This window comes from Jaculus jaculus, chromosome 14 (assembly GCF_020740685.1).
Source record: "Jaculus jaculus isolate mJacJac1 chromosome 14, mJacJac1.mat.Y.cur, whole genome shotgun sequence".
Taxonomy (NCBI): Eukaryota; Metazoa; Chordata; class Mammalia; order Rodentia; family Dipodidae; genus Jaculus; species Jaculus jaculus.
Genome location: NC_059115.1, coordinates 8,247,722 through 8,270,761, shown reverse-complemented (window position 1 = coordinate 8,270,761; position 23,040 = coordinate 8,247,722). Strand labels below are relative to the sequence as shown.

The 23,040-nt window shown below is 40.8% G+C and overlaps 1 pseudogene; it reads left to right on the top strand.

Annotated features, from left to right (window-relative positions):
• Positions 1-8,852: 8,852 nt before the first annotated feature.
• Positions 8,853-22,459, top strand: LOC123454806 (annotated as a pseudogene).
• The last annotated feature ends 581 nt before the right edge of the window (positions 22,460-23,040 follow it).

The following is a 23,040-nucleotide window of genomic DNA, read 5'->3' as shown; positions in this document are numbered from 1 at the left end:
TCTTTAATCCCAGCACTGGGGAGGCAGAGGTAGAAGGATTGCTTCTGAGTTGGAAGCCAGCCTGAGAGTCCATACTGAATTATTTTTATTGGGAAGAAGGCTTTGAAATGGAGGAGCTGAGGGTTAAGAATATAATTGGGGGCACTAAGATCAAAATACATTACATACATGTTTGAAAGTGTCAAAATTAAAATTAAAAAGAAAAATTTACTTTCTGAAAAGTTATGTTAATATGTACTTGATTTTTATGTAATTAGCAGATTTTATGGCTGGAGAAATTGTGTACTGGTTAAGGCACTTGCCTGCAAAGCTGATTTAGATTCCCCAGTTCCCATGTAAAGCTTGATGTATAAAGTGAACCATGTATCTGGAGTTATTTGCTGCAGCTGGGTCTCTGGAGCTCATATTCTCTCAGGCTGTCCCTCTTCTCTTTATTTCTCTCTGCTTGCAAATAAATAAAAATATTTTAAAAAGAAATAAAATAAAATACCTTGGAATAACGTTAACCAAGGAAGTGAAAGATCTATACAACGAAAACATAAAAACGCTCAAAAAAGAAATTGAAGAGGACTTGAGAAAATGAAAAGACTTCCCATGCTCCTGGATAGGCAGAATTAACATTGTGAAGATGACAATCCTACCAAAGGCAATATACAGATTTAATGCAATTCCAACTAAAATCCCAACATTGTTCTTCACAGAGATAGAAAAAAATGTTCTCAAATTTCATGTGGAAAGGCAGAAGGCCCTGCATATCCAAAAATACCCTCAGCAAAAGAAATACCTCTGGAAGCATCACCAGACCTAATCTAAAGCTATATTACAAAGCCATAGTAATAAAAGCAGTATGATACTGGCATAAAAACAGAAGTATAGACCAATGGAATAGTATTGAGGACCCTGACTTTGGGTCAGGCAACTATAGCTACTTGATATTTGACAAAGGCTCTAACAATATAGGCTGGAAAAAAAGACAGCCTCTTCAACAAATGGTGCTGGACAAACTGGATAATCACATGTAGGAAACTGAAACTTGATCCACACATTTAGCCATGTACTATACTCAAGCCCAAATGGATCAAAGACCTCAATATAAGACCAGAAACTCGACTACTACTGGAAGAAAATATAGGAAGTACTTTCCATGACATAGGAATGGAAAAAGACTTCCTGAACAAAACCCCAGTAGCTCACGATCTTAAACAGTTACTCAACCAATGGGATCACATGAAGCTGAAGAGGTTCTTTACAAACAAGCATACAATAAGCAAAGCCAATAGATTACCCACAGAATGGGAGAAAATATTTGCTGGTTATCCAACTGACAGGGGCCTAATCTCTAGAATCTACAAAGAACTCAAAAACCTAAGCAGTAAAAAGTCAAACATGCCACTCACAAAATAGGACAAAGAGCTGGTCAGGCAGTTCACAGAGGAAGAAATACAAATGACAAACACACACTTAAGAAAATGTTCATCATCCCTAATCATCAGAGAAATGCAAATTAAAACAACTATGAGATTCCACCTTACCACAGTAAGGATAGCAAACATCAAAAAATCAAATGAAAATAAATGCTGGCGAGGATGTGGAGAAGTAGGAACACTCATCCACTGTTGATGGGAATGTAAGATCGTACAACCACTTTGGAAATCAATGTGGAGATTCCTGGAAAAGCTGACTATAGAGATACCAACAGACCCAGTTATTCCCTTACTGGGCATCTACCCAAAAACCTTTAAACCACAGGTCAGAGAGATTTGCCCAACTATGTTTGTAGTGGCTCAATTTGTAATAGCTAAGAGCTGGAATCAACCCAGATGTCCGTCACAAGAAGAATGGATAACTAAGATGTGGTATATCTACACAATGGAATTCTATACAGCAGTAAGAAAAATTGACACAATGAAATTTGAGGAAAAATGGTTGAATCTGGAACAGATCATTCTCAGTGAACTTACCCAATCACAGAAACAAAATCGCCACATAGTCTCACTCATCTACAGCACCTAACCTGAATCTACCCAAGATGCTGACATCCCAGCAAGCATCTCATGGACTAAACAATGGGCTGGGTGGGGAGGGAGGTAAAAGTACATCATGACTCTGGTGCTTTCTTGTGCATAGCAAGTAAAATATTAAAGGTTCAGATGTCTCTGTTTTATGACTGTTAAGTGCACATCCCTCATAGAGCTCCTCACATGATATTGTCTGGGAACATATTCACTGTATTCATGTCAGGGCCTCCAGCCACTACAATCAAGCTACAGACATGTGTCCCCACTTGAGTGCATGTACAATATTTTGGTCTTGTGTCACTGTGGTCCGGCTTCTGTGGGACCTATAGAGTTGAATATGAGTCCTTAGGCTTCACAGGCAAGTCTCTTGACTGCTGAGCCATTTATGCTGAGCCATTTATCCAGCCACATAAGCAACTTTTGTGAGAATTTTCCTAACTGAAATAATCCACTCACTAAAAAAGGAATACCATATATTCTATCTCATGTGAAAAGATTACTGTAGAAAAATTTAAAGGATCAGAGTAGAATGGTGGCTGCCCTGGGCTGAATTGAGGGGAAGTAAGAAGATATTGTTTAATGAGGTATTAAACTTTTCCAGCTGAAAATTTTGTATAGATTTACTGAGCAGAAATGCTAAGCACAATGAATTTGTGTCTGCTCTATGTAACTGACTATTGATATCAGCAGGTACTTGAATCTCCCCTGTGGCTGATATATGATCATCAAAAGGGACAAGCACTATCCAGGATCTAATCTACCACACCATTTATTAAACCAGGGCATTCCTACATTGCTAGGATGCATCTCCATTGACAGAGTGCTTGCCTTAGCTCTGGTTTCATCACTATCCACATATAAACAGGATGTGTTCTTGCAAGTCTGCAATCCTTAGGTGATAAATGGAGTCCACAGCCACTTTGTAAGAAGCAATATTCACAAGTCTGGTTGGAATAAGGGAATATCATTGTTTCTACTTTATCCAGTAACACATAAGTTGAATGAGATTCTCTGCTTGATTCAGCAGACCAAGGAAAATTCCAGGTGGGTCCAATTATTGTGCAACTGGGATCACACACTCTGGATACATTGGTGTACAATATGCAGGGCCCATTCCTCATCACCTCTCAACTCCCCATCCATTTCTTCTCCAAGTCTTCCTTCTGTTCCAAGGCCAAGGTCATGACTTTGGCCTGAATTTTTCCTCTTCTTGTATGCAGATGGTCCAGATACTTCGTCTTTATAGTCTACCCAGAAATCCCTCACGTTCGTTTTTTGTTTGTTTTTTCACAGTTTTTTGTATATTTTATTTATTTATTTATTTGAGAAAGAGGAAGAGGCAGATAGAGAGAAAGTGATAGTGGGCATTCCTGGTCCTCTAGACACTGCAAATGTATTCCAGATGCACGTGTTCCCTTGTGCATCTGGTTTAGGTGGGTCCTGGGGAATCCAACCGGGGTCCTTAGGCTTAACAGGCAAATGCTTTAACCGCTAACCAATACGGCTTGCCCCCACCCTTTTTTATGGTTTTTCTTTATTTGAGAGAGACAGAGACAGAATGGGCTTGCCATGCCCTACAGCCACTGTAAACAAACTGCAGAAGCATGGACCACCTTGTGCATCTGGCTTAGATGTATTCTTGGGACTCAAACCTTGTTCCTTAAGTTTTGTAGGCAAGTACCTCAACTGCTAATTTTTTTTGCACAATATTTTAAACTCTGCATAAGTCCTGAAATTCTGTCCTCAACATGATACACACTGCTTGGCAGGCTTTTAAGAGGACTATTTGATTTTTGTTCTCTGTTGTATTTTCTTGTATCATTTCCACCCATTTATTGAGTTCTGTTTTCAGGTCCTGGGTTGACTCATTTTGTTGTTTCTTGGAATCCACACCTTCATTAGATAATTTTCTCCATAAGATTAATCCAATATTTGTTTATATCATACACTTATTCCCCATTAAATTGTTTATATGTCTATTACTATCTCTGATTTTTTTTCTATTATGTTGAGATGACAAATGAGCATACTATGGAATTGTTGATGGCTCAGTTTTCATTTATGTGATTGTTCATTCTTTGATGATTTTCTTTCCATTCTGCCAACCATTTATTTATGTTCCATTAATTCTTTATTATGCTGTGCATGCCTTCATTTTGAGATTGCATAGCTGAGTATCCTTTGTGCTCTCACTGGAGGCTTCCTTTATGAGGCTAGGCATTCTTGGTGGGGATCTCTTGTCTTGATGTCTTGCATTGTCCGTTTGGCTTTGGGGTTTCCCTCTCTAGTTTGTCCTCTTGCTGTGTTGAGAGCGCAGCGCCTGTTCCTCTTGTGGACTCTGAGTGTGGCATCAGGTCGCATTCAGGTAAGGGGGATTATGGGAATTACCTTCCTGCTTGCCTTAAGGAGTGCTAAAGTGTAGTAGTTACACTGAAAACTTTGTGACTTTTAAAGGTTTCTTTTTTTTTTTTTTTTTAATTTGAGAGTGACAGACACAGAGAGAAAGACAGATAGAGAGAGAGAGAGAATGGGCGCGCCAGGGCTTCCAGCCTCTGCAAACGAACTCCAGACGCGTGCGCCCCCTTGTGCATCTGGCTAACGTGGGACCTGGGGAACCGAGCCTCGAACCGGGGTCCTTAGGCTTCACAGGCGAGCGCTTAACCGCTAAGCCATCTCTCCAGCCCAGGTTTCTTTTTTTTTTTGAATTTAATCATGTGTGTATGAGGCCACTGTCCTCACAGGTCAGGGTGAATGCACCACTGAAGGTTTTCTAGGAGTAGGAGGTTATGGATAATCTAAACTCATGAGTTTGAGGGGTGGGTATTGTGTTGATCTGGTCTCAAGTTGAGAGTCTTAGTGCAGTAGGCATGATGGTAGGCGCTGGTCACATGTATGTCCATGTTCATGTATGCAGTCTGAGCAATGTGGCACAAAGGGCTGCAAGGCATCAGGAATCATGTGCAGTCAGTGTTCCTTTTTTCTTTTATAACAATTTAAGCTACATGTGCCAATTATGTTGTGAAATGTCCCCTGAAAAGCGTTTATAGAAAGCGTTTATATGAATACATTCAGGTGTAACAGATTTATATCTAAAGTTTCCTCCACATTGTGACTAGTGATAACATATGCAGGAAAACGCAAACATCTCTGTGACATGTCAACTTAAGAGTTCTTTGTTAGATACATGGGAGGGGTAGAGCTGGACTATATGGACATTTTCTTGGGAACATTGGAGACATGGAATATTGATTTCCATAACAGCTGCACCATTTATATTCCCACCTATAGTGAATTAGGTTTACTCTTTCCAGAATTTCTTGCTAACTTTTATTTTCATTTGTTTGCCTTATGACAGCTCCTCTTATTCAAATGAGAAGAAATCTAAAGCAGGTTTCATTTGTGTTTCTCAACATCTAAGGATGTTGAATACTTTGTGAAACATTTATTTTTCATGTGAATTTCTTCTTTTGAGGTGGACATATTCATTTGCCCATTAAATGGATTGGGTGCTTTATGTTCTTGGTTTTGTGTTTAACTTGGAAAGTTCTTTACAGATTCTGGATATTTAACATTTGATACCTAGTTCACAGGGATATTTTTCCTTGTCCAGTAGGCTGTCTTCTCATTGTGAACACTATTTCCTAAGTTATGCTTATTGGCCTAAGTTTAATGTAGTCCTATTTGTCATTTCAGATTATTTGTTTTGTTGTTATAACCATTTTTTTGTTGTTGTTGTTGCCATGGAAAGAAAAAAGTCCAGAGAGAATTTGTAGAATTTGTATCAGAGAATTTTGGAAAAAAAGGCTTAGGGCTGGAGAGATGGCTTAGCGGTTAAGCACTTGCCTGTTAAGCCTAAGGACCCCGGTTCGAGGCTCGGTTCCCCAGGTCCCACGTTAGCCAGATGCACAAGGGGGCGCACGCGTCTGGAGTTCGTTTGCAGAGGCTGGAAGCCCTGGCACACCCATTCTCTCTCTCTCTCTCTCTCTGTCTTTCTCTCTGTGTCTGTCGCTCTCAAATAAATAAATAAATAATTAAAAAAAAATAAAAAATAAAAAAAAAGGCCTAAAAATCCCAAATAGGGGGACATTTCCTCTGTCCAAAGTAAGAGCTGGTCAGTGCTGGATCCCAACCCCACAGAGCTACAGAGCTGCCCCTGCTGCCCACGCGCGTCACACAGCCCTGACCCGCTAGGACTGTCCCTGGTAGCATGGAGGGGACTGCATAACTGGAAACCTTGCTTAGAGGTTCATGTTAATCTCTGCAGAATGTAGAGTGGCCAATCTGGACTGCCTCTGTTGAAGGGGTAGGAATTAATTGCCCCTAAATTGCACACAAATTACCTCAGCCTAAGTGAATACATACATTTCCAAAATGGAGACTTCTACACAATGTCACTTTATGCCGCAAGCTGCTCTGTCATTACTGTCCAGCTTGCTGACATCGTTATTATATAGAATAAGCTTTCCTTTTTTGTTTCACGATCTGAGTTGTGAATTCATTCTCTGCCCCACAATCCTTTCCATGTTATAGTGGTAGCTACTCAAATACACTTTTCAGAAATTTCTTGCTTGTGCCTATGTCTTGACAAGTCTTTCCTAGGGTGTTCTCAAGCTGTTTTAAACTTTCAGGACTTAGTTACACTGAAGTCTTTTATATTTAAATTAATTTTTGTTTAGAAAGTCAGTATAATTGAGGGAAAAAAAACTCATAAATCACAATACAGGGAAACCCTACAAAGTCTTTCCTGCTAACACAGTGCCTGAAGAGATCATGCTGTCATTTGGAAAAAAGCTAGCCCCCAGGTGGTTAGCCCTCACAGTGCTGAAAGTGCTACATGAGCTGCTGGGAGAAAATGGCCAACAATATCATGCACAAGCATGGAATCCTGCTAGATATGAAACCAGGCAGCCAGACAAGATGTGCACACCTGTGCAATACAGGTACTCAGCGTTGGCAGGTAACCAGTGGCTCTCTGATCAGATAAGAGACCTGCTCAATGGGAAGGAACTCAGAGCTGGAACTTGGAACCAAGTCAGAATTCTATGGAAATGATGGTCATGGACTCCATTTAGGACCTCCTTCTACTCCTTTAATAAAAGAGCAGCTACACCCATCAAAATCTCTCTTCATAAACTGCACTTATCCCATTTAAGTCATGATGTCCTCACTCTCTCTTGGAGAATCTCTTTTGCCCTTTTTAGAAGGCACTAAAAACCATGAAGAACCAAAAATCCATCAACATAACAAGAAAAGACAGCTGACTCCCTTCCATGAAATGAGCCCCCTCTGACACATTATCCAGGGTCCAGGTGAAACCACAGAGGAATTGATGGGTTAAGCAAGTGTGCTGCTCTCGCAGCGAGCCTAATAACCTGTGGCAGGGAGTTGCCAAAAGACAATGAAGATATTCAACACTTATCAAAGCAGAAATCAAGAAGTTGCTGAGAAGAGTGTAACACTCAAGTAGGCTTACAAACACCTTCCAAGGCTCAGGAAACTTTGCATAAGAGGTGGAAGAAAGAATAAGGGCCACAGTGTGGGGAAACAGTATCCAGAGGCATTACCCTCTCCATACAATGACTGACTGACTGCTACTCTCAAAACTCATTAACCCATAGCCCCTTGGTAAAAATCAATAACCACACTGAGAAGGACTCTCAGTGAAGTCGGTTGATGAGGGCAGGGATGGGACCAACATATGCATGTACAATAACAAAGTTTCTTATTAATGAAAATTAAAAATAAAGAGATCTTGGTATCCTCAGAGTGTAAAGGTTATAAAAAAGGATAACAGTGAAACTATAATAGGCTCAGAAGTCTAAGACTACTTTATGAATCTATGTGATAGCCTAGAGGAAAAAAGACATCACAGAAAAGGGAAATAATTTTTAATAAATAATATCTTATTATTTATTATACCTAAATATTATTTTGAACCCTATTTTAATTCTTTGAAACTTTTCTATACATTTAAAACCATTCTGAAAGTCAACATCCATTGAAATGTTGAAAATTATTGTACATTCCATGTTATTATCCATGACTTTCTTGCTCCTTCCCATGAACTCAGTTTATACCCCTCGCTCCATATGGTCTCTGAATTTGTTCACAATTGCTCAATATAAAAAGATTTGAACCATTCTCTCTCTGCCTCTCTCCTGTCTGTTTCACTGCTTGCAAATGATAAATAAACAAATAAAATACTTTAATAAAATGGGCTAGAGAGATTGCTCAGTGGCTAAAGCACTTGTCTACAAATCTGAATGACCAAATTTTTTACCCAAGTACCCACATAAAGCCAAATGCACAAAGTGTAACATGCATATGGAGTTTGTTTACAGGGGTAGGCACCCTGGCACGCGCATTACCTCCCCCCCTCCTTGCAAATGAATAAATAAAGAAATAAAATATTTGAAAACAAAAAAGTAAATAAATTCTTGAGCTGAAAAGGTGACTTAGTAGTTAAAGCACTTGCCTGCGAAGCCTGTTGCAACGGTTTGATTCCTCAGTACCCATGTAAGCCAGATACCCAAGGAGGTGCATGCATCTGGAGGTCGTTTGCAGTGAATAAAGCTCTGATGCTCGCTCGCTCTCGCTCTCTCTCTCTCTCTCATTCTCTCTCTTTCTCTCTGCCTGTTTCTCTTGCTCAAATAAATAAATAAAAGCTTTGAATGCAAGTTCCAGTATCTATTTCTCATTAACAGTCTTAACTTCATCAGTAACAACAGCAGGTTAATGATTATTTGGTCTTTAACTGTTAGCTCCCAGTATTTAGTACACCCTCCACTGGTGGCTACCGTGAGAACTCTAACACCACACAGTGAGATCTTTGCCATGACAGACTACCTGTGGTTTGAAGGGACACCATTTCCTGCTATGATTTTCCAAACTGAAACCCTCAGAGAATGTCTTGAAAAGTTTGTGATAAAAGATGAAGACACAGTCATACTGACTTACCTTAAATCAGGTAAGGAGTCCAGATCCTCAGTCTTCTATGAGAAATGCCATGACCTTTGTCTTCACTCACTGTTCAGATGGACAGAATGATCTCTATACCTGACAGTGCCCAACGCTTTGGGGAGAGAGCAGTGCCTCATAAAAGACTGTGTCCTGACGTGTGCTCCAAAGAGAGAAGAAAGAAAGGAAATAGGGAACTCAAAATCAGTGAACACCAAGGCAGATTCAGGCATTGACATGTTTCAACGGGAGGAGGGAAGTTAGGGGGTGACAGGTGGGAATATAATAGAAGAAATAACATCAAAAATGAAATGACAGGAAAGACTGTTAGAACACTTGGAGGTGGATATTTCCATGCAGAGGAATGGTTATAGATAGAAGTAGGAAAAAGCCTGGAATATTCAAAAAAATGACCAGAAGCCATAACTGGTGGCACACGCCTTTAATCCCAACACTGGGGAGGCAGAAGTAGGAGGATAGCCAAGAGTTTGAGGCCACCCTAAGACTACATAGTGAAATCCAGGTCAGCCTGGGTTATAGCAAGACCCTACCTCAAAAAAAGAAAGAAAGAAGGAAGGAAGGAAGGAAGGAAGGAAGGAAGGAAGGAAGGAAGGAAGGAAGGAAGGAAGGAAGGAAAGAAAATAACCAGAAATACAATATAGGGTTCTTTTCAGTTTTTATTTATTTATTTAAAGAGAGAAGCAGTTAGACAGAATGTGCATGACAGGGCCTCCAACCATTGTAAACAAACTCAAGATAGATGCTCCTCCTGTGTATCTGGCTTACATGGATACTGGAGAACTGAACTGGGGTCCTTAGTCTTCACTTATGGCAGGTGCTTTAGCTGGTAAGCCGTCTCTCTAGGCACTAGTGTGGCTTTGAGTATAGAGTAGGGAGGTGGAAGCACTGGTAAGTGGGCAGGTTTTAAAATCAATGATACAGAAAGTGATTAAATGTCAAGGTCAGTGGTAATATGAGAATGTCAGAAGTAGGCATAGATAATGCATCTACACCAAACCTGGTAAATGTACCTTAAAGAATATATTTATCTTAAAAGAAATCATACTATGTCACATACTACAACATATATTATTCCTGACTTATGAAATATTTTACATAGTTAATTTCATAGAAATAGAATGTATAATCACTGTGGCCCAGGACTAGGATGCAAGTGAGTAAAAATGTGTTATTTCATAATTACAAATATTCATGTTTCCAGAAAGGTTGAACATCTGCATATTGTGTCATCATCAGAGTATACTTGAACTGCAAAAGAGTGCCTGAACACAGTAACAATCATGAACCTCACTGCATATATAGTTTACCATAAAAACCATGGTGAAATGAGTGACCACTGTTTCTTCTTTCCAGGAACTAACTGGTTGGTTGAAATTGTCTGTTTGATACACACCAAAGGGGATCCCAGTGGATCCAATCTGTGTTCAGCTGGAACTGCTCACCCTGGCTAGAGAGCACCTTACTAAAAAACACAGAGGGTCCACATCTCATGAGCTCCCATCTACCCTTCCATCTCTTCCCCAAGTCTCTTTTTAATTCCAAGGCCAAGGTCAGTGCCTAGTAGTCAGGCAATATTTCATAACTGCTACTTGAAAACTCAGTGTTCCTATCTATATCCTGAAAACTTTGCTGAACTGTGCCCTCTCTCTCTCTCCCTCTCTCTCTCTCTCTCTTTCTCTCTCTCTCTCTCTCTCTCTCTCTCTCTCTCTCTCTCTCTCTTTCTCTCTCAGTGCTCTTCATCTGTAGGTCTGGGTGGGGCCTGAGCTGATCAGGAACTAGATGATGTTAATGGGGCCTTCCTCAGACCACCCCTCAGATCATCCAAGCCAGATTTAAATGAAACTATGATATCATAATGAGATTCCAGAGGCCACATTTGAAGCTGAACTAGCATTCCATACACTATATATCATGTACTAGATCATCCATACTTGTTATTAACAAAACAGTTACCCAGTTTTTTTCAATAGTCATGTGACTTTCTTCTTCAGTCACTGTGTGAGTGCCCTACTGTAGGCTTGTCCATGGGACACCGCATAGGTATGTACATGTGCAAACACAGCACATATCACACCTCTGTTACATAGCACATCACACACACACACACACACTACACACACCACACACACACAAAATAACCACAAAGACACACTTAGAAGAATCACTCTTGGAAATGCCCCACTGTTCACCAAAGCGTAGTTATCTCAATGTGTCTTCTTGAGGTAGGTAAATTCTTGACAGGGGAATTGGAGTCTCCTGACTGAGACTAGAATAATGTGAACTTGGTACAAAATATAAATTCTCATGTTTGTAAGCTATGTGGCCTTGCCTCAGTGAACTATAGTTTGATGGCTGTGTACACACATGCACAACTAGATCACTATTATCCAGACAGGATTTAGAACACATCTACTACCCAGAAAGTTCCTCTATGTTCTTTCCTAACCATGCCAGCTGCCAAATACACATTCATCTTATTTATAAGTATAACTACTTTTGCTTGCTTTTTCATTTTACATAAATAAGCACATGAAATTTAAACTTAGGCAGGTGAGTTCTTTGGCTGAATAACATTTTTTGCCATATATTTGTATTGTATATTCCTATGTATCTATGAATATGATATTATGTAATAAATCTCTAGCCACTGCAGTTGAACTCCAGATACATGTGCCAACTTGTGTACGTGAGTGACCTTGCATAGACTTCACTTGGTGTGTCTGGTTTACTTTGGATCTGGGGAGCCACACCTGCATCCTTAGGCTTTGCAGGCAAATGCCTTAACCACTATGCAATAACTGCAGACTCCTCAATAAAGTTTTAATTTTCTTTTCCTTGTTGGCTATGGAAGTTGAATAGTTTTGAAATATTTATTGGGAATTTGTATTTCTTAGTTTGAGAAACTCTCTTTTCAGTTAGCCCCTATTTTGTGTTGTTTTCTTGATGTTCATTTTTTTTTTCACCTCCTTCTACAATCTTGATATGAATCCTCTGTCACATGCATATATGACAAAGACTTTCTTACACTTTGAAAGATGTGTCTTTATTTGGCTACCAATTTCCTTGGTGAGCAGAAATTTAACTTCATGATATTCAGTTTGCTGATTGTTGGCCTTATTTCTTGTGTTACTGAAGTCTAATTCAGAAAGTCCTTGTCAATGTCTATAGTTTGTAGGTCAGTTATGTAGAGGATCTTGACATCTGAAAATATGGCTAATTTGTCTTCTTTTTTCCAATTTTTATCCCTTTGATTTCTTTCTCCTGTCTTATTTCTTGGGGTAGGACTTCTAGGACTGTGTTGGAGAGAAGTGGTGAGAGTGGGAACCCCGTCCTATTGCCAAGGCCAATGAGAGCTCCTCCAGTCTTTCCCCATTAGGTATTATTTGGCTACAGTTGCTTTATATATATATAGCTAGATATTGAAAATGTAATCAAAAACCTGCCCCAAAAGAAAAGTCCAGGACTGGATGCCTTCTCAACTGATATCCATCAACCTCTCATTGAAGAACTGAAACCAATATTAATCAAAGTGTTTCACATAATTGGAGTAGAGGTAATCCTCCCCAAATCCCTTTATGAAGCTAGCATCAGCATAATACCAAAATCAGACAGTGATACAACAAGAAAAGAAATCTATAGGCCTATCACCCTGATGAGGTTACAAGAAAAGATGCTGAACAAATTTACAATTTTGATTATGACTCTAGAATCTCTAATTTATTAATTGTATCATGTACAAACAATGATAGTTTTATTTCTTCCATTCATATTTTTTTCCTTTTTCTGTGCTCTTGTATTATTAGTGTGCCTAAGTCTTCATACTGTATAAATTGGAGTGGTGAAAGTGAAACTCCTGTCTTGTCCATAATTTCAGTTGGAATGTTTTGAAATTTTCTCCATTTAGGATAATGTTAGCCATAGATCTGTCACGTGTAATGTTTACTATATTGAAGTAATTCTCCACTATTCTTACTCTTCAAGTCTTTTATTATAAAAGTTGTAGGTTTTTTGTCAAATGCAATTTTTTCAGCTATTGAGAGGTTCATGTGATTCTGTCATTGACTCCATTTATATGATGTATTGCATTTCTTCATTTATTTATATTGAAGCAAGTCTACATTTCTCATCTGCATGGAGTTTGGGCCAATTATTTTCCAACCTGAACAGCATCACCCCTCCTTAGGCGCCTCCTTCCTGCACGTCAACACATTAATGCCAAAATTAGTGTGGCTGCCCTTGTTGGCACAGCGCACTAAACTAGTTCAAAATTCCTGTACGCAAGCAATCTTTCAGCCAGAGCCAAAGCATGTGGCATGATGCCTCTCTGAGCCTGCAGTGGGGAGTGTGGTGGAGACAGAGTGTGCGGTACATGTGCCCTCTGGCCTTCACTAGCCTGGGTGTAAACATGTGCCCTACAACTCATTTTTCTAAAAGCTTCTAGAAGATTTGCACATTGAAAGTCTAGTATACAAGAAAGAAAAAAAACAACACAGGATTTCTGTTCAGCAGTTATGTTCTTTTTTTAGTTAAGATTTTAGATATTTTTATTAATTAGTTTTGTACTCAGCGCATACAGTCAAGTTGGTGCCATTGTTAGGCTCATCCATGTCCTGTCCCCTCCCCCTGGCCCCTCCTTGTGGAGGTGTATGGGTCGTGCGTTGTGGAGGTAGCCCACAGTTATGGGTAGGAGGAAATGTCTCTGCATATCATGACCTAATGTGTGGCTCTGACATTCTTTCCGCCCCCTCTTCTGCAAAATTTCCCTGAGCCATATTGGGTGCATTTTTGGTCTGCTTCAGTGTTGAGGTGTAGGGGTCCTCTGGGTCTCTGGATATCTGATTTGGTAGGAGTTGATTTTTCTCTGTGTTGATCTCCTTCACCTTTGTGCTGGTACCCGGTTCACAAAGAAAACAGCAGCCTTGCTTGTTTCGCCAATTGTTCTTAGTTTCAGCCTGAGCCCTTTTGAGGTATGATGGGGTGGCTCTCTCAGTATCTGCGTCTATCTGAAAAAGAGAAGCAGCTTTTCCAACGGAGAGTAAACTTAGCACCCGACAAATGAGATAACCCTTAACTTTTTCATAGAGAATTTAATAGGTGTAGGCCCTCCCCAGTTATGTTCTTATCTCAGAGACTAATCTCCAGAGACTATTAGGTAAGTTTTCTTAATGCATGCTATAATGAAAGCATTAAATTCATTGATATTTAATTGACATTTACATATATTGATTAAGGATCAGTTAAGGACTCTGAGGCAGGAAGGATGGGACAGTGGCTCGGTGGATAAAGCACTCATTGCTCAACGCTGGCTACCCTAGTCCCATCCTCCTGCTGCACACGAAAGCCAGAAGCCATGGCAGGTTACACGGGAGCTACAGGCACAGGAGGGTTTCTCAGGTCTCAGCAAGGGCAGACGACACAACAACAGTACAGCGAGACTGAGAGAATCCCTGCCTCCACCAAGGTGGACCAAGGAGAACAGCCCAGAGCAGTCACCTGGCCTGCACTGCTGCTTCACTCAGACATGAGCACCTATGTTCACCAACACATATCAAAGCACACACATAAAAACCCTATAAAGAATAAGCAGGTCAAAGTATTTGAAGAGTGACTGCATTGCTTGTTCCTTTATCTTTCCATCTCAGGTGATTTATCTCATCAGAAATCCCAGAGATGTCCTTGTGTCTGGTTACTTTTTCTGGAAAGACTCAAAGCTTCATAAGCATCCGAAGTCCCTGCAGGAGTATCTAGAATGGTCCATTGAAGGAAACGGTGAGTGTGTCATGAAGCACAGAAGCGGGGGCGTGCACAGTCTGTTAACTTGTTCTGTACGACCATAGCCTTAAATGTGCTGTCCACACAAGACGTCCCTAAGCTCCTGATCTCCTAATGCCTCTACCTTCTGATGCTGGGGTCTCATGTGTGTGTCACAACTTCATGCTGCTTCTTGGCTTTTCTAAGATCCTGGAAATGATCTGTCTCCTATGGTACACTTCACATTCTGTTCACAGTGGTCTTTGTGGGTCACTTACCCCCCACATCAAGTCCAGTCTTAACCTCCAGGAAGTCATGTTGCCCTCTTGGTCATGCCCAGCTGAACTCTTCAGCCCTCTCTCATCACTTGCTTCATGTTACATTTTTAGAAACTACGCGATGGTGCTTGTGGGTAATGGAAGGCAAGACATGAGGGGTAAGTAAGCAACACAAATTCTGGGACAGTTGACCCACTGAGACTAAAAAGGATGGAAAGAGACACATTGTGCAGTATGAAACGGACATGAGTCTTTGAAAGGAAGACATGATATTCCTTGAATAGCTCCAAGTGTCTATATGCTGGAGGCTTGGTTCTTGGGGTGTCAATATAAGGATGTGGAGGTACCTTTAAGGGATAGGGCTAATGTATCTCTCCACATAGAATTGTGATAAAAAAAATTCTCCAGATAGAAGAGCTTGCCAGATAGAAAAGCTCTATCTGGATTCTTCCAACACGTCCTCCTGCCATTGTTATCTCCCATGAGGATGCTCCACCATAACGTAAGTCTATGAGGTGATAAGTACCACTTTGTTATTTCTATGTATAGGTATCTCAAAATATTGGGTATAATGCTCCAAATATATATTAGTTGAATTTTTCAACTACATTTTATTAAACATTGTTCGTTTTCCAGTCAGTTCCACGCTGCTGGGATAAACCTCAAAAGCAGACACAGTTTATGTGAGGAATGACATTTATTTCAGTCTTTCGTGTCCAGGGACGTTCCACAATGGTGGAGGAAGCTGGCCGTGTCCACGCAGAGGGGAGAATGACCACCAGCACCACAAGCAAGCGCACTACAGGAGTCCAGGCAGAGCTCAATCACTCTGTACACCTTAGGCTGGAACCCAGCCCCACCCACAGTGTCACCTTTGGCTGATCACCAGGGCTCACCCACAGTGACACCTCTTCCTGCCAGGCAGCAGGAACTCCAAGTTATAAGCTTTCATAAAACATTTGAGTCTATTGGGGAAATTCATTCAAATGACTACAGCTGGCAGTAGAGAAACATGATTACTGACCTCTGCTTTCATTGATCGTCATCAACAACCTCTGCCTCTCCCTAAACAGTGCCGTATGGATCATGGTTTGAGCACATCCGAGGCTGGATGTCCATGAGAGAGAGGGACAACTTCCTGGTACTCAGTTATGAAGAGCTGAAAAAGGTACCATCTTTCTTTTAAGTTATTTATTTATTTGGCAAGCGCATGTAGTATATGTAGTAGGCTCACGTGGACCAGAGGAGGACACGGGGTGTACTCTCTCCCACACTTCTACCTGAATTCCTTAAGACAGAATCTCTCACTGAACTTGGCACTCCTTCACACCATCTTTCAGGCAGACTGGCTTATCAGTGAGCTCCAGTGAAGCTCCTCTCTCTTGTCACCTCAGCCCTGGGTTCACAGATGTCCATGACCATGCCTGGCTTTTTTGTGAGTGCTGGTGTTTGATCTAATCTTCATGTTTGCACATCAAGCATGATTTGCTACCCATTGAGCCATCTTCCAGGTCCCCTAACCATCACTCTTATGGTTGCCAAACACTGTCTTACCACCATCTTTACTCCACTCAACATTGCACATTCCCCAATATCTCCATTCCACCCTTGATGTCAAAGTTTGGCCTCGTAAAGACTGAGATATCTCTATCTTTCTTCTACATCCTTCTGCTCTTCCTCCTTTTTTTAAAGTCCCTCCTCTTCTACCCTCTCCTTCTATTCCTACTTGTTCTTTCTCCTCTTCTTCTGAGACAAGCCCTCTCACATTCACACCTGGGCTGTGGAAGTCAGATGATCAGGAGTTCAAGCACATTTTTTGTTATGGGAAACCATGTTGCCATAGGTGGGCTTTAAATTCACTACATAATGAGTCTGGCATGGTCTTCTCATCCTCCTTTCTCCACCATCCAAGTGCTCCAATGTTAGCCATGTACCATCTTGCCCAGATTATGTCTTATTTGTTTCAGTTTATTATGTCCTGGGGCTATGCACCATGGCTTATACTTATAGCACAGGCTTTAAAATTTTAAATTGAGAAGACACGTAGTGTTACTTATAACCTAGCAACAAGAAGGAACTGAGTAAAAGCAGATTGATTACATAAATTTGCCAACTGTGTGGCATTTCCACTTGTCCAGCAGCAGAGGGACATTGTCATTAAAATAACCTGTGTGAGGTGCCAAGTACTAGAGTGACAGGTAAAGCTCCAATCCGGAGAGATGGGGACTGGGGTGTAGGTGGCTGTAAGGTAAGCATCCATTGTTTTAAGTATATTTATTTGTTTATCCATTTATTTATTTAGAGAAAGGAGAAGACAAGGGAAGGAAGTATAGGTTCATCAGGGCTCCTTGCCACTGCAAAGAACTCAAGATCCATACAACACTTTGTGCAGCTGGCTTTATGTGGGTATTAGGAACTGAACTGGCTTAGCAGGCTTAAGTAGGAAACACAATTAATTGCTGAGCCATCTCTCCGTCACTTTTTAGTAGCACTGTAGGATGAGGCTTGTTGACAAGAATTATTCTGATATTACAAAACAGCTCATAGTGAATATTTCAAGCATCCACAATACAATGTAATGGCAAATGTCTGGCTAGGCACATGGGTCACTACCCTGATCGGATCACATTTTATGTGGACAGAAACTCCGCAGTGAGCTTCATGAATATGTACAACTACTGTCATGAGCACAAGATGCCCCACAGTTAAAAGGGAGTGCTGGAGCTCAGCATCATGACCCAGGCCTGCAGTCCCGGGACACAGGAGTTGGAGACACAAGAATCAGAAGTTCAAGGTCGTCCTCCACTGTGCAGTCAGTTTGAGGCCACATTGGGCTTCATGAGACCCTGTGTCAAAAACAAATGAAAGGAGGAAGTAAAAAGTTAAAGGCATTATAAAGAATGTAAAAGAGAAGAATGCATGGTGATGAGTGCATTCGAAAAGGACCTTGATCTGTACAAAAACCAGAAAGTAGCACCCTTCACACAAGGAACAAGCTTCCTGTCACACACCTTTGCCCATTGCTGTACAATCTTGTGCGTTATTCTCAACAAACTTCATTTTTCTCAAAATCCTTATAACCTGGTCTTCTTAGATGCATCTTATGAAATTTCCCTGTAAATCTACTTTCAATCCATTCAATAGATCTTTTTTTTTCATTTTTTCCATACATTGTATCATTTGGGCCTCATGAGACTCTGTGTCAAAAACAAATGATACAATAAAAAATTAAGGCCAGAAAGATATTTTAAAGAATGTAAGAGTACAGAATGTATGGTATTGAGTGCCTCTTAAAAAGACCTTTATAGGGCTGGAGAGATGGTTTAGCACTTAAGTGTGTGCCTGTGAAGTCTAAGGATCCAGATTCGAGACTCGATTCCCCAGGACCCACATTAGCCAGAAGGGGACGCACACATCTGGAGTTCGTTTTCAGGGGCTGGAGGCCCTGGCGCGCCCATTCTCTCTCTCTCTCTCTCTATCTGCCTCTTTCTCTCACTCTCTCTATTGCTCTCAAATAAATAAATAAAATTAAACAAAATTTTTTTTTAAAAAAAGACCTTTATCTCTACAAGAAACAGAGAATTGTACACTTCACATAAGAAATAAAACTTCCTGTCCCACACATTTGCCCATTCCTGTATTATCTTGTGTTATTCTCAATAAACTTCTAGTTTTCACAAAATCCTTATAGCCTAGTCTTCACAGATGCATTTTAGAGCATTCACCTGTAAGTCTTCTTTCTAATAATTCAGTAGATCCTGTTTTCATTTTTGCCATAATTATCTATAGCATAATAGATAGTAACCAGAGTTCTTAGAATAAGGATACTAGGTAAGAAAGAAAAGCAATAAAATCATTATGGTCCCACAGAAATCAATAAAAAGGAAAGGTCTGGGCTGGAGAGATGGCTTAGTGGTTAAATGCTTGCCTGTGAAGCCTAAGGACCCCAGCTTGGGGCTCAATTCCCCAGGACGCAGGTTAGCCAGATGCACAAAGGGGGCGCACGCATCTCGAGTTTGTTTGCAGTGGCTGGAAGCCCTGGCGTGCCCATTCTCTCTCTCTCTCCATCTACCTGTTTCTCTCTCTGTCACTCTCAAATAAATAAATAAAAATGAATTTTAAAAAGTTGTGAGAACAAAAAAGGAAAGGTCTTTCTTGTGTTCCAAATCTCTAATTTATTATTATAACATTCCAGCATTAACTGAGTGTGTGGGCATATGCCTCTATGACCAGTATTCAGATGCTTGAGGCAGACGAATTGTGAGCTTGATTTCGATCTGTACCACTGTCTCAAAAACCACACAAAATATAATAAACTCAATAAGAATTATATATCAGGCAACAATTATGTAGGTCATATATGAGAAGATCTAAAACTGCATGTCAAAAGCCATAGGATATAGTTTTATCAGTGGTAAATGTTAACCTTTTTCAAGTTCTTTCTGCATGTTACCTTGATTCATCTTAACCACTGATAAGAACTATTTCCATACATCTCTTTTTAAATCCCCTAATATTTAGTAACTTATGGTAGGACATTCATTTAGCCTAGCCTTTGGGTGGAAGAGGCAGGGAAATCAGAGTTTGAAGGGAAGGAAACCTTTGCTTTACTGTGAGTCTGGACACAGTATGGGTTACATGAGCCTCTGTCTCCAAAAATTTAAACACTGAAAATAAAACACAACCCCAGGAAAAATTTTTGTGACTATGAAGCTCCATCATCAAATCCCCATTGTACTTCACATGGGGTATGTGATCCCTGCCCCCCAAATCCTTTCTCATTTCACCATGTCCTGCCTCTTCTCTTATTTTCCACTCTCTTCCTCCTGCTTCCAAATTTTCCTCCTTTTCATCACCTATCATATTGTGTTTCTCTTTCCTGACCTAATTTGTCCCGTCCCGCGGGACCTCGTTATTCATGGGGGCGAGGAGGACCCTAACCTGAAATAAGATGGGCAAGAGAGAGGAAGAGACTCAAGCAAATGTACACTTGTCAAGAGTCCAATTTTATTGAGCCACAGCGGCCTTTTTAAGGGTCAGGGTTAGGGTTAGGGTTTTGGGTGAGGCGGGGGCTGGAGGAGGCAGGTGGTGGAAAGTTACAGAATCTTCTTGGCCTTTGGCCTAGGACAGTTTGCGGTTATTCCAAAAATTCACGGTACTGCAGTTGCCAGGCAGGGTGTTAATTAGTTAGGTGTGGCGGGGTGGGGGGATGGAATCAGTTAGGTATGGCGGGGTGGGGGGATGAGGAGAGGTCAGAAGTTGCTCAGGGCAGAAGTTGCTCAGGACAGAGGTTATCTCAGGGCAAAGGTCTGTTCAGGGCTCATCTCCTCCTCTCCAACACTAATTCTCATTCCTTCTTTACTTAGGACACCCGAGGAACCATAGAGAAGATCTGTCAATTCCTAGGAAAGAAATTACAGCCAGAAGAACGGGACTCAGTCACCCAGCATAGCTCTTTCCAGATCATTAAGGACAACAACATGTCCAATTTTTCCCGGATGCCTAAAATTTATTTTCCTAATGGTGTACTGCTTATGAGAAAAGGTAAAAAGAATGCTCTAGCTCAAAAAATGTATCCAATCTCATGGAAGCCTGTATTGTACTAACAGGATTATAAGAATTAACATGTTGAATGTGTCAAGATGAATTGTTTATCTGCCAGGAATTTGTTTCTCATATTCACTTGGAAAGGTATCTCTCTCTGACTGAGATGCAGGCTTCAAATACTTCAATAAACTTGATTTGCACTAGGAGCAGAGCATGACATTGGGGAAGGTCATGTTGGTCTACCCTACAGGTGAGCTAGCAAGGAGAAACACCCTGGACAAATAAGTACATAAAAAAAAAAAACTCGGGCTGGAGAGATGGCTTAGCGGTTAAGCGCTTGCCTGTGAAGCCTAAGGACCCCGGTTCGAGGCTCAATTCCCCAGAACCCACGTTAGCCAGATGCACAAGGGGGCGCACGCGTCTGGAGTTCGTTTGCAGTGGCTGGAGGCCCTGGAGCGCCCATTCTCTCTCTCTCTCTCTGTCTATTTGCCTCTCTCTTTCTCTCTCTGTCACTCTCAAATAAATAAATAAAAATAAACAAAAAATTTAAAAAAAAACCTCAATTTGAAAAGGGAGAAGGTAGAGAACTCAATAATTCTTCTATGGTGAAAGATTAATTATTGCTATGCTCTTGGGCTCAACACTATGACAATATCTAATGCATGGAGGTAACGATGTGTCTGCAATGATGACTGAGGAAATACACCAAGTGCTATAAATTCTCTTCAACAACCCAGGGCTTCTGTCACTCAGTGGGTCTGGAACACACAGCATTAATACTAGCACAGTTATTTTCAGTGCAGAAAACATAGGGGAACTTAGAGATCTTCAGTTTGATTGCTTATGATCCAAGACCCCCTTATTCTTTCCCAGTTGTGTCTCCTGACATGGGAATATCTGTCCTAATCTGCCCCACCATCTTCCTCTTGGGAGCAGATGGTGTGTCTGGTTTTATAGCTTTGCCCTTGAGGAGTGAGTATGTCCTGATGAATCCCATATGAAATCTCAGCTGTTGCAAAGTGTGAATGATCAGGTGGGATGGGGCACATTGTTGCTAAGGGGGTGGCGTCAGTGTTTACACATCTGGAGGTGAGGTGCCTGGGAAAAGAACATGAGTGCAGACAAGGGTAGAGAGTGGTGGGCTTGGGGTTCACCTTGTTGTCCCCCACAATTTATATGCTTCAGCCCTAACCAGCAATCCCTCAAGGGAAAAAATAAAAGGATAACAGACCCTACGTATGTTGTGATATCAGGTTCTTAAACATAGAAACTCAAGCTTAATGAAGATTTCCCCTAATATATTACTGGCGTCCTGACCAGTAGAGACTTGGACACAGACTGGTTCACAGAGACGTGACCAGGGAAACTTTGCCAAAAGAAGCTGACTGCAGGAGAGACCAGTGCTACTGACTGCCAACCTGAGAGAACGAGACTCCACACCGTGAGAAGACAGATTTCTCTAGAACTAAGACATGCAACTAAGAGATATTATCCAGTCTTGGATTTCCTGATAGAAGTCAGAATTTAGTGGGGTTAATCATTGCAGTTATATAAAGATAGTGTGAAATGATAAAAACAGAAAAAAGGCTTGGAATGGCAACATATTTTTGGCAGAGACAAAATAAAGTAGATATAGTAGTGTTTGGGACATAATATCCCAACGCAGTTACCAATTCTTACTTTTTTCTAGACTACTTCTTCCAGATGGAGAACCTGCTTGGTTTTCGGTCTCCGCAGACACTGTTGGTATTTGTTACGCAACATGGAGAGTCAGCAGGAGTTAACATAATGACACTAATGACAGTTAACAGGGAACATGCACACATTGTCACAGACAAACTTCTGATTCGATTTCAAGAGTCACTCATAATTGAATTACTACAATGATCCCATCAGGGATGTAGTTTTTGTATTTTTAAATATTTTATTTTGTTTATTTATTTGAGAGATGGAGAGGCAGAGAGAGAGAGAGAGAGAGAATAGTTGCCCCAGGGCTTCCAGCCACTGCAAACGAACTCCAGATGCATGTGCCACCTTGTGCATCTGGCTTGCGTGCGTCCTGGAGAATCGAACCGACGTCCTTTGGCTTTGCAGGCAAGCACCTTAACTGCTAAGCCATCTCTCCAGCCCCCAGCTTTTGTATTTTCAAACCACTTCTATCTTAGACTGTTTTCTCGTAATAGTATGATAACACATTGTAGCTATGAGCCCCATTGGAAACTAGACCGTTGATGTTTGAGACTAAACCCTCAATCCCCATGCTAATTCTTTCATAATGTTAGGATAGGCTAGGTTGGGAATGAATATTTGGATGAAAACTGCCAAAGTTGAAAAGGGGTAATATTGCCTCTCCAAAAAAGTTATCATCTGTTCCCTTTTATTGATTGGGAAGGTACAAACTGACCCTAGGTGAATTTATTGCCTCAGTTTTTTAAAGGTTGATTTGGTTCAGCCAGGAGTTAATTAGA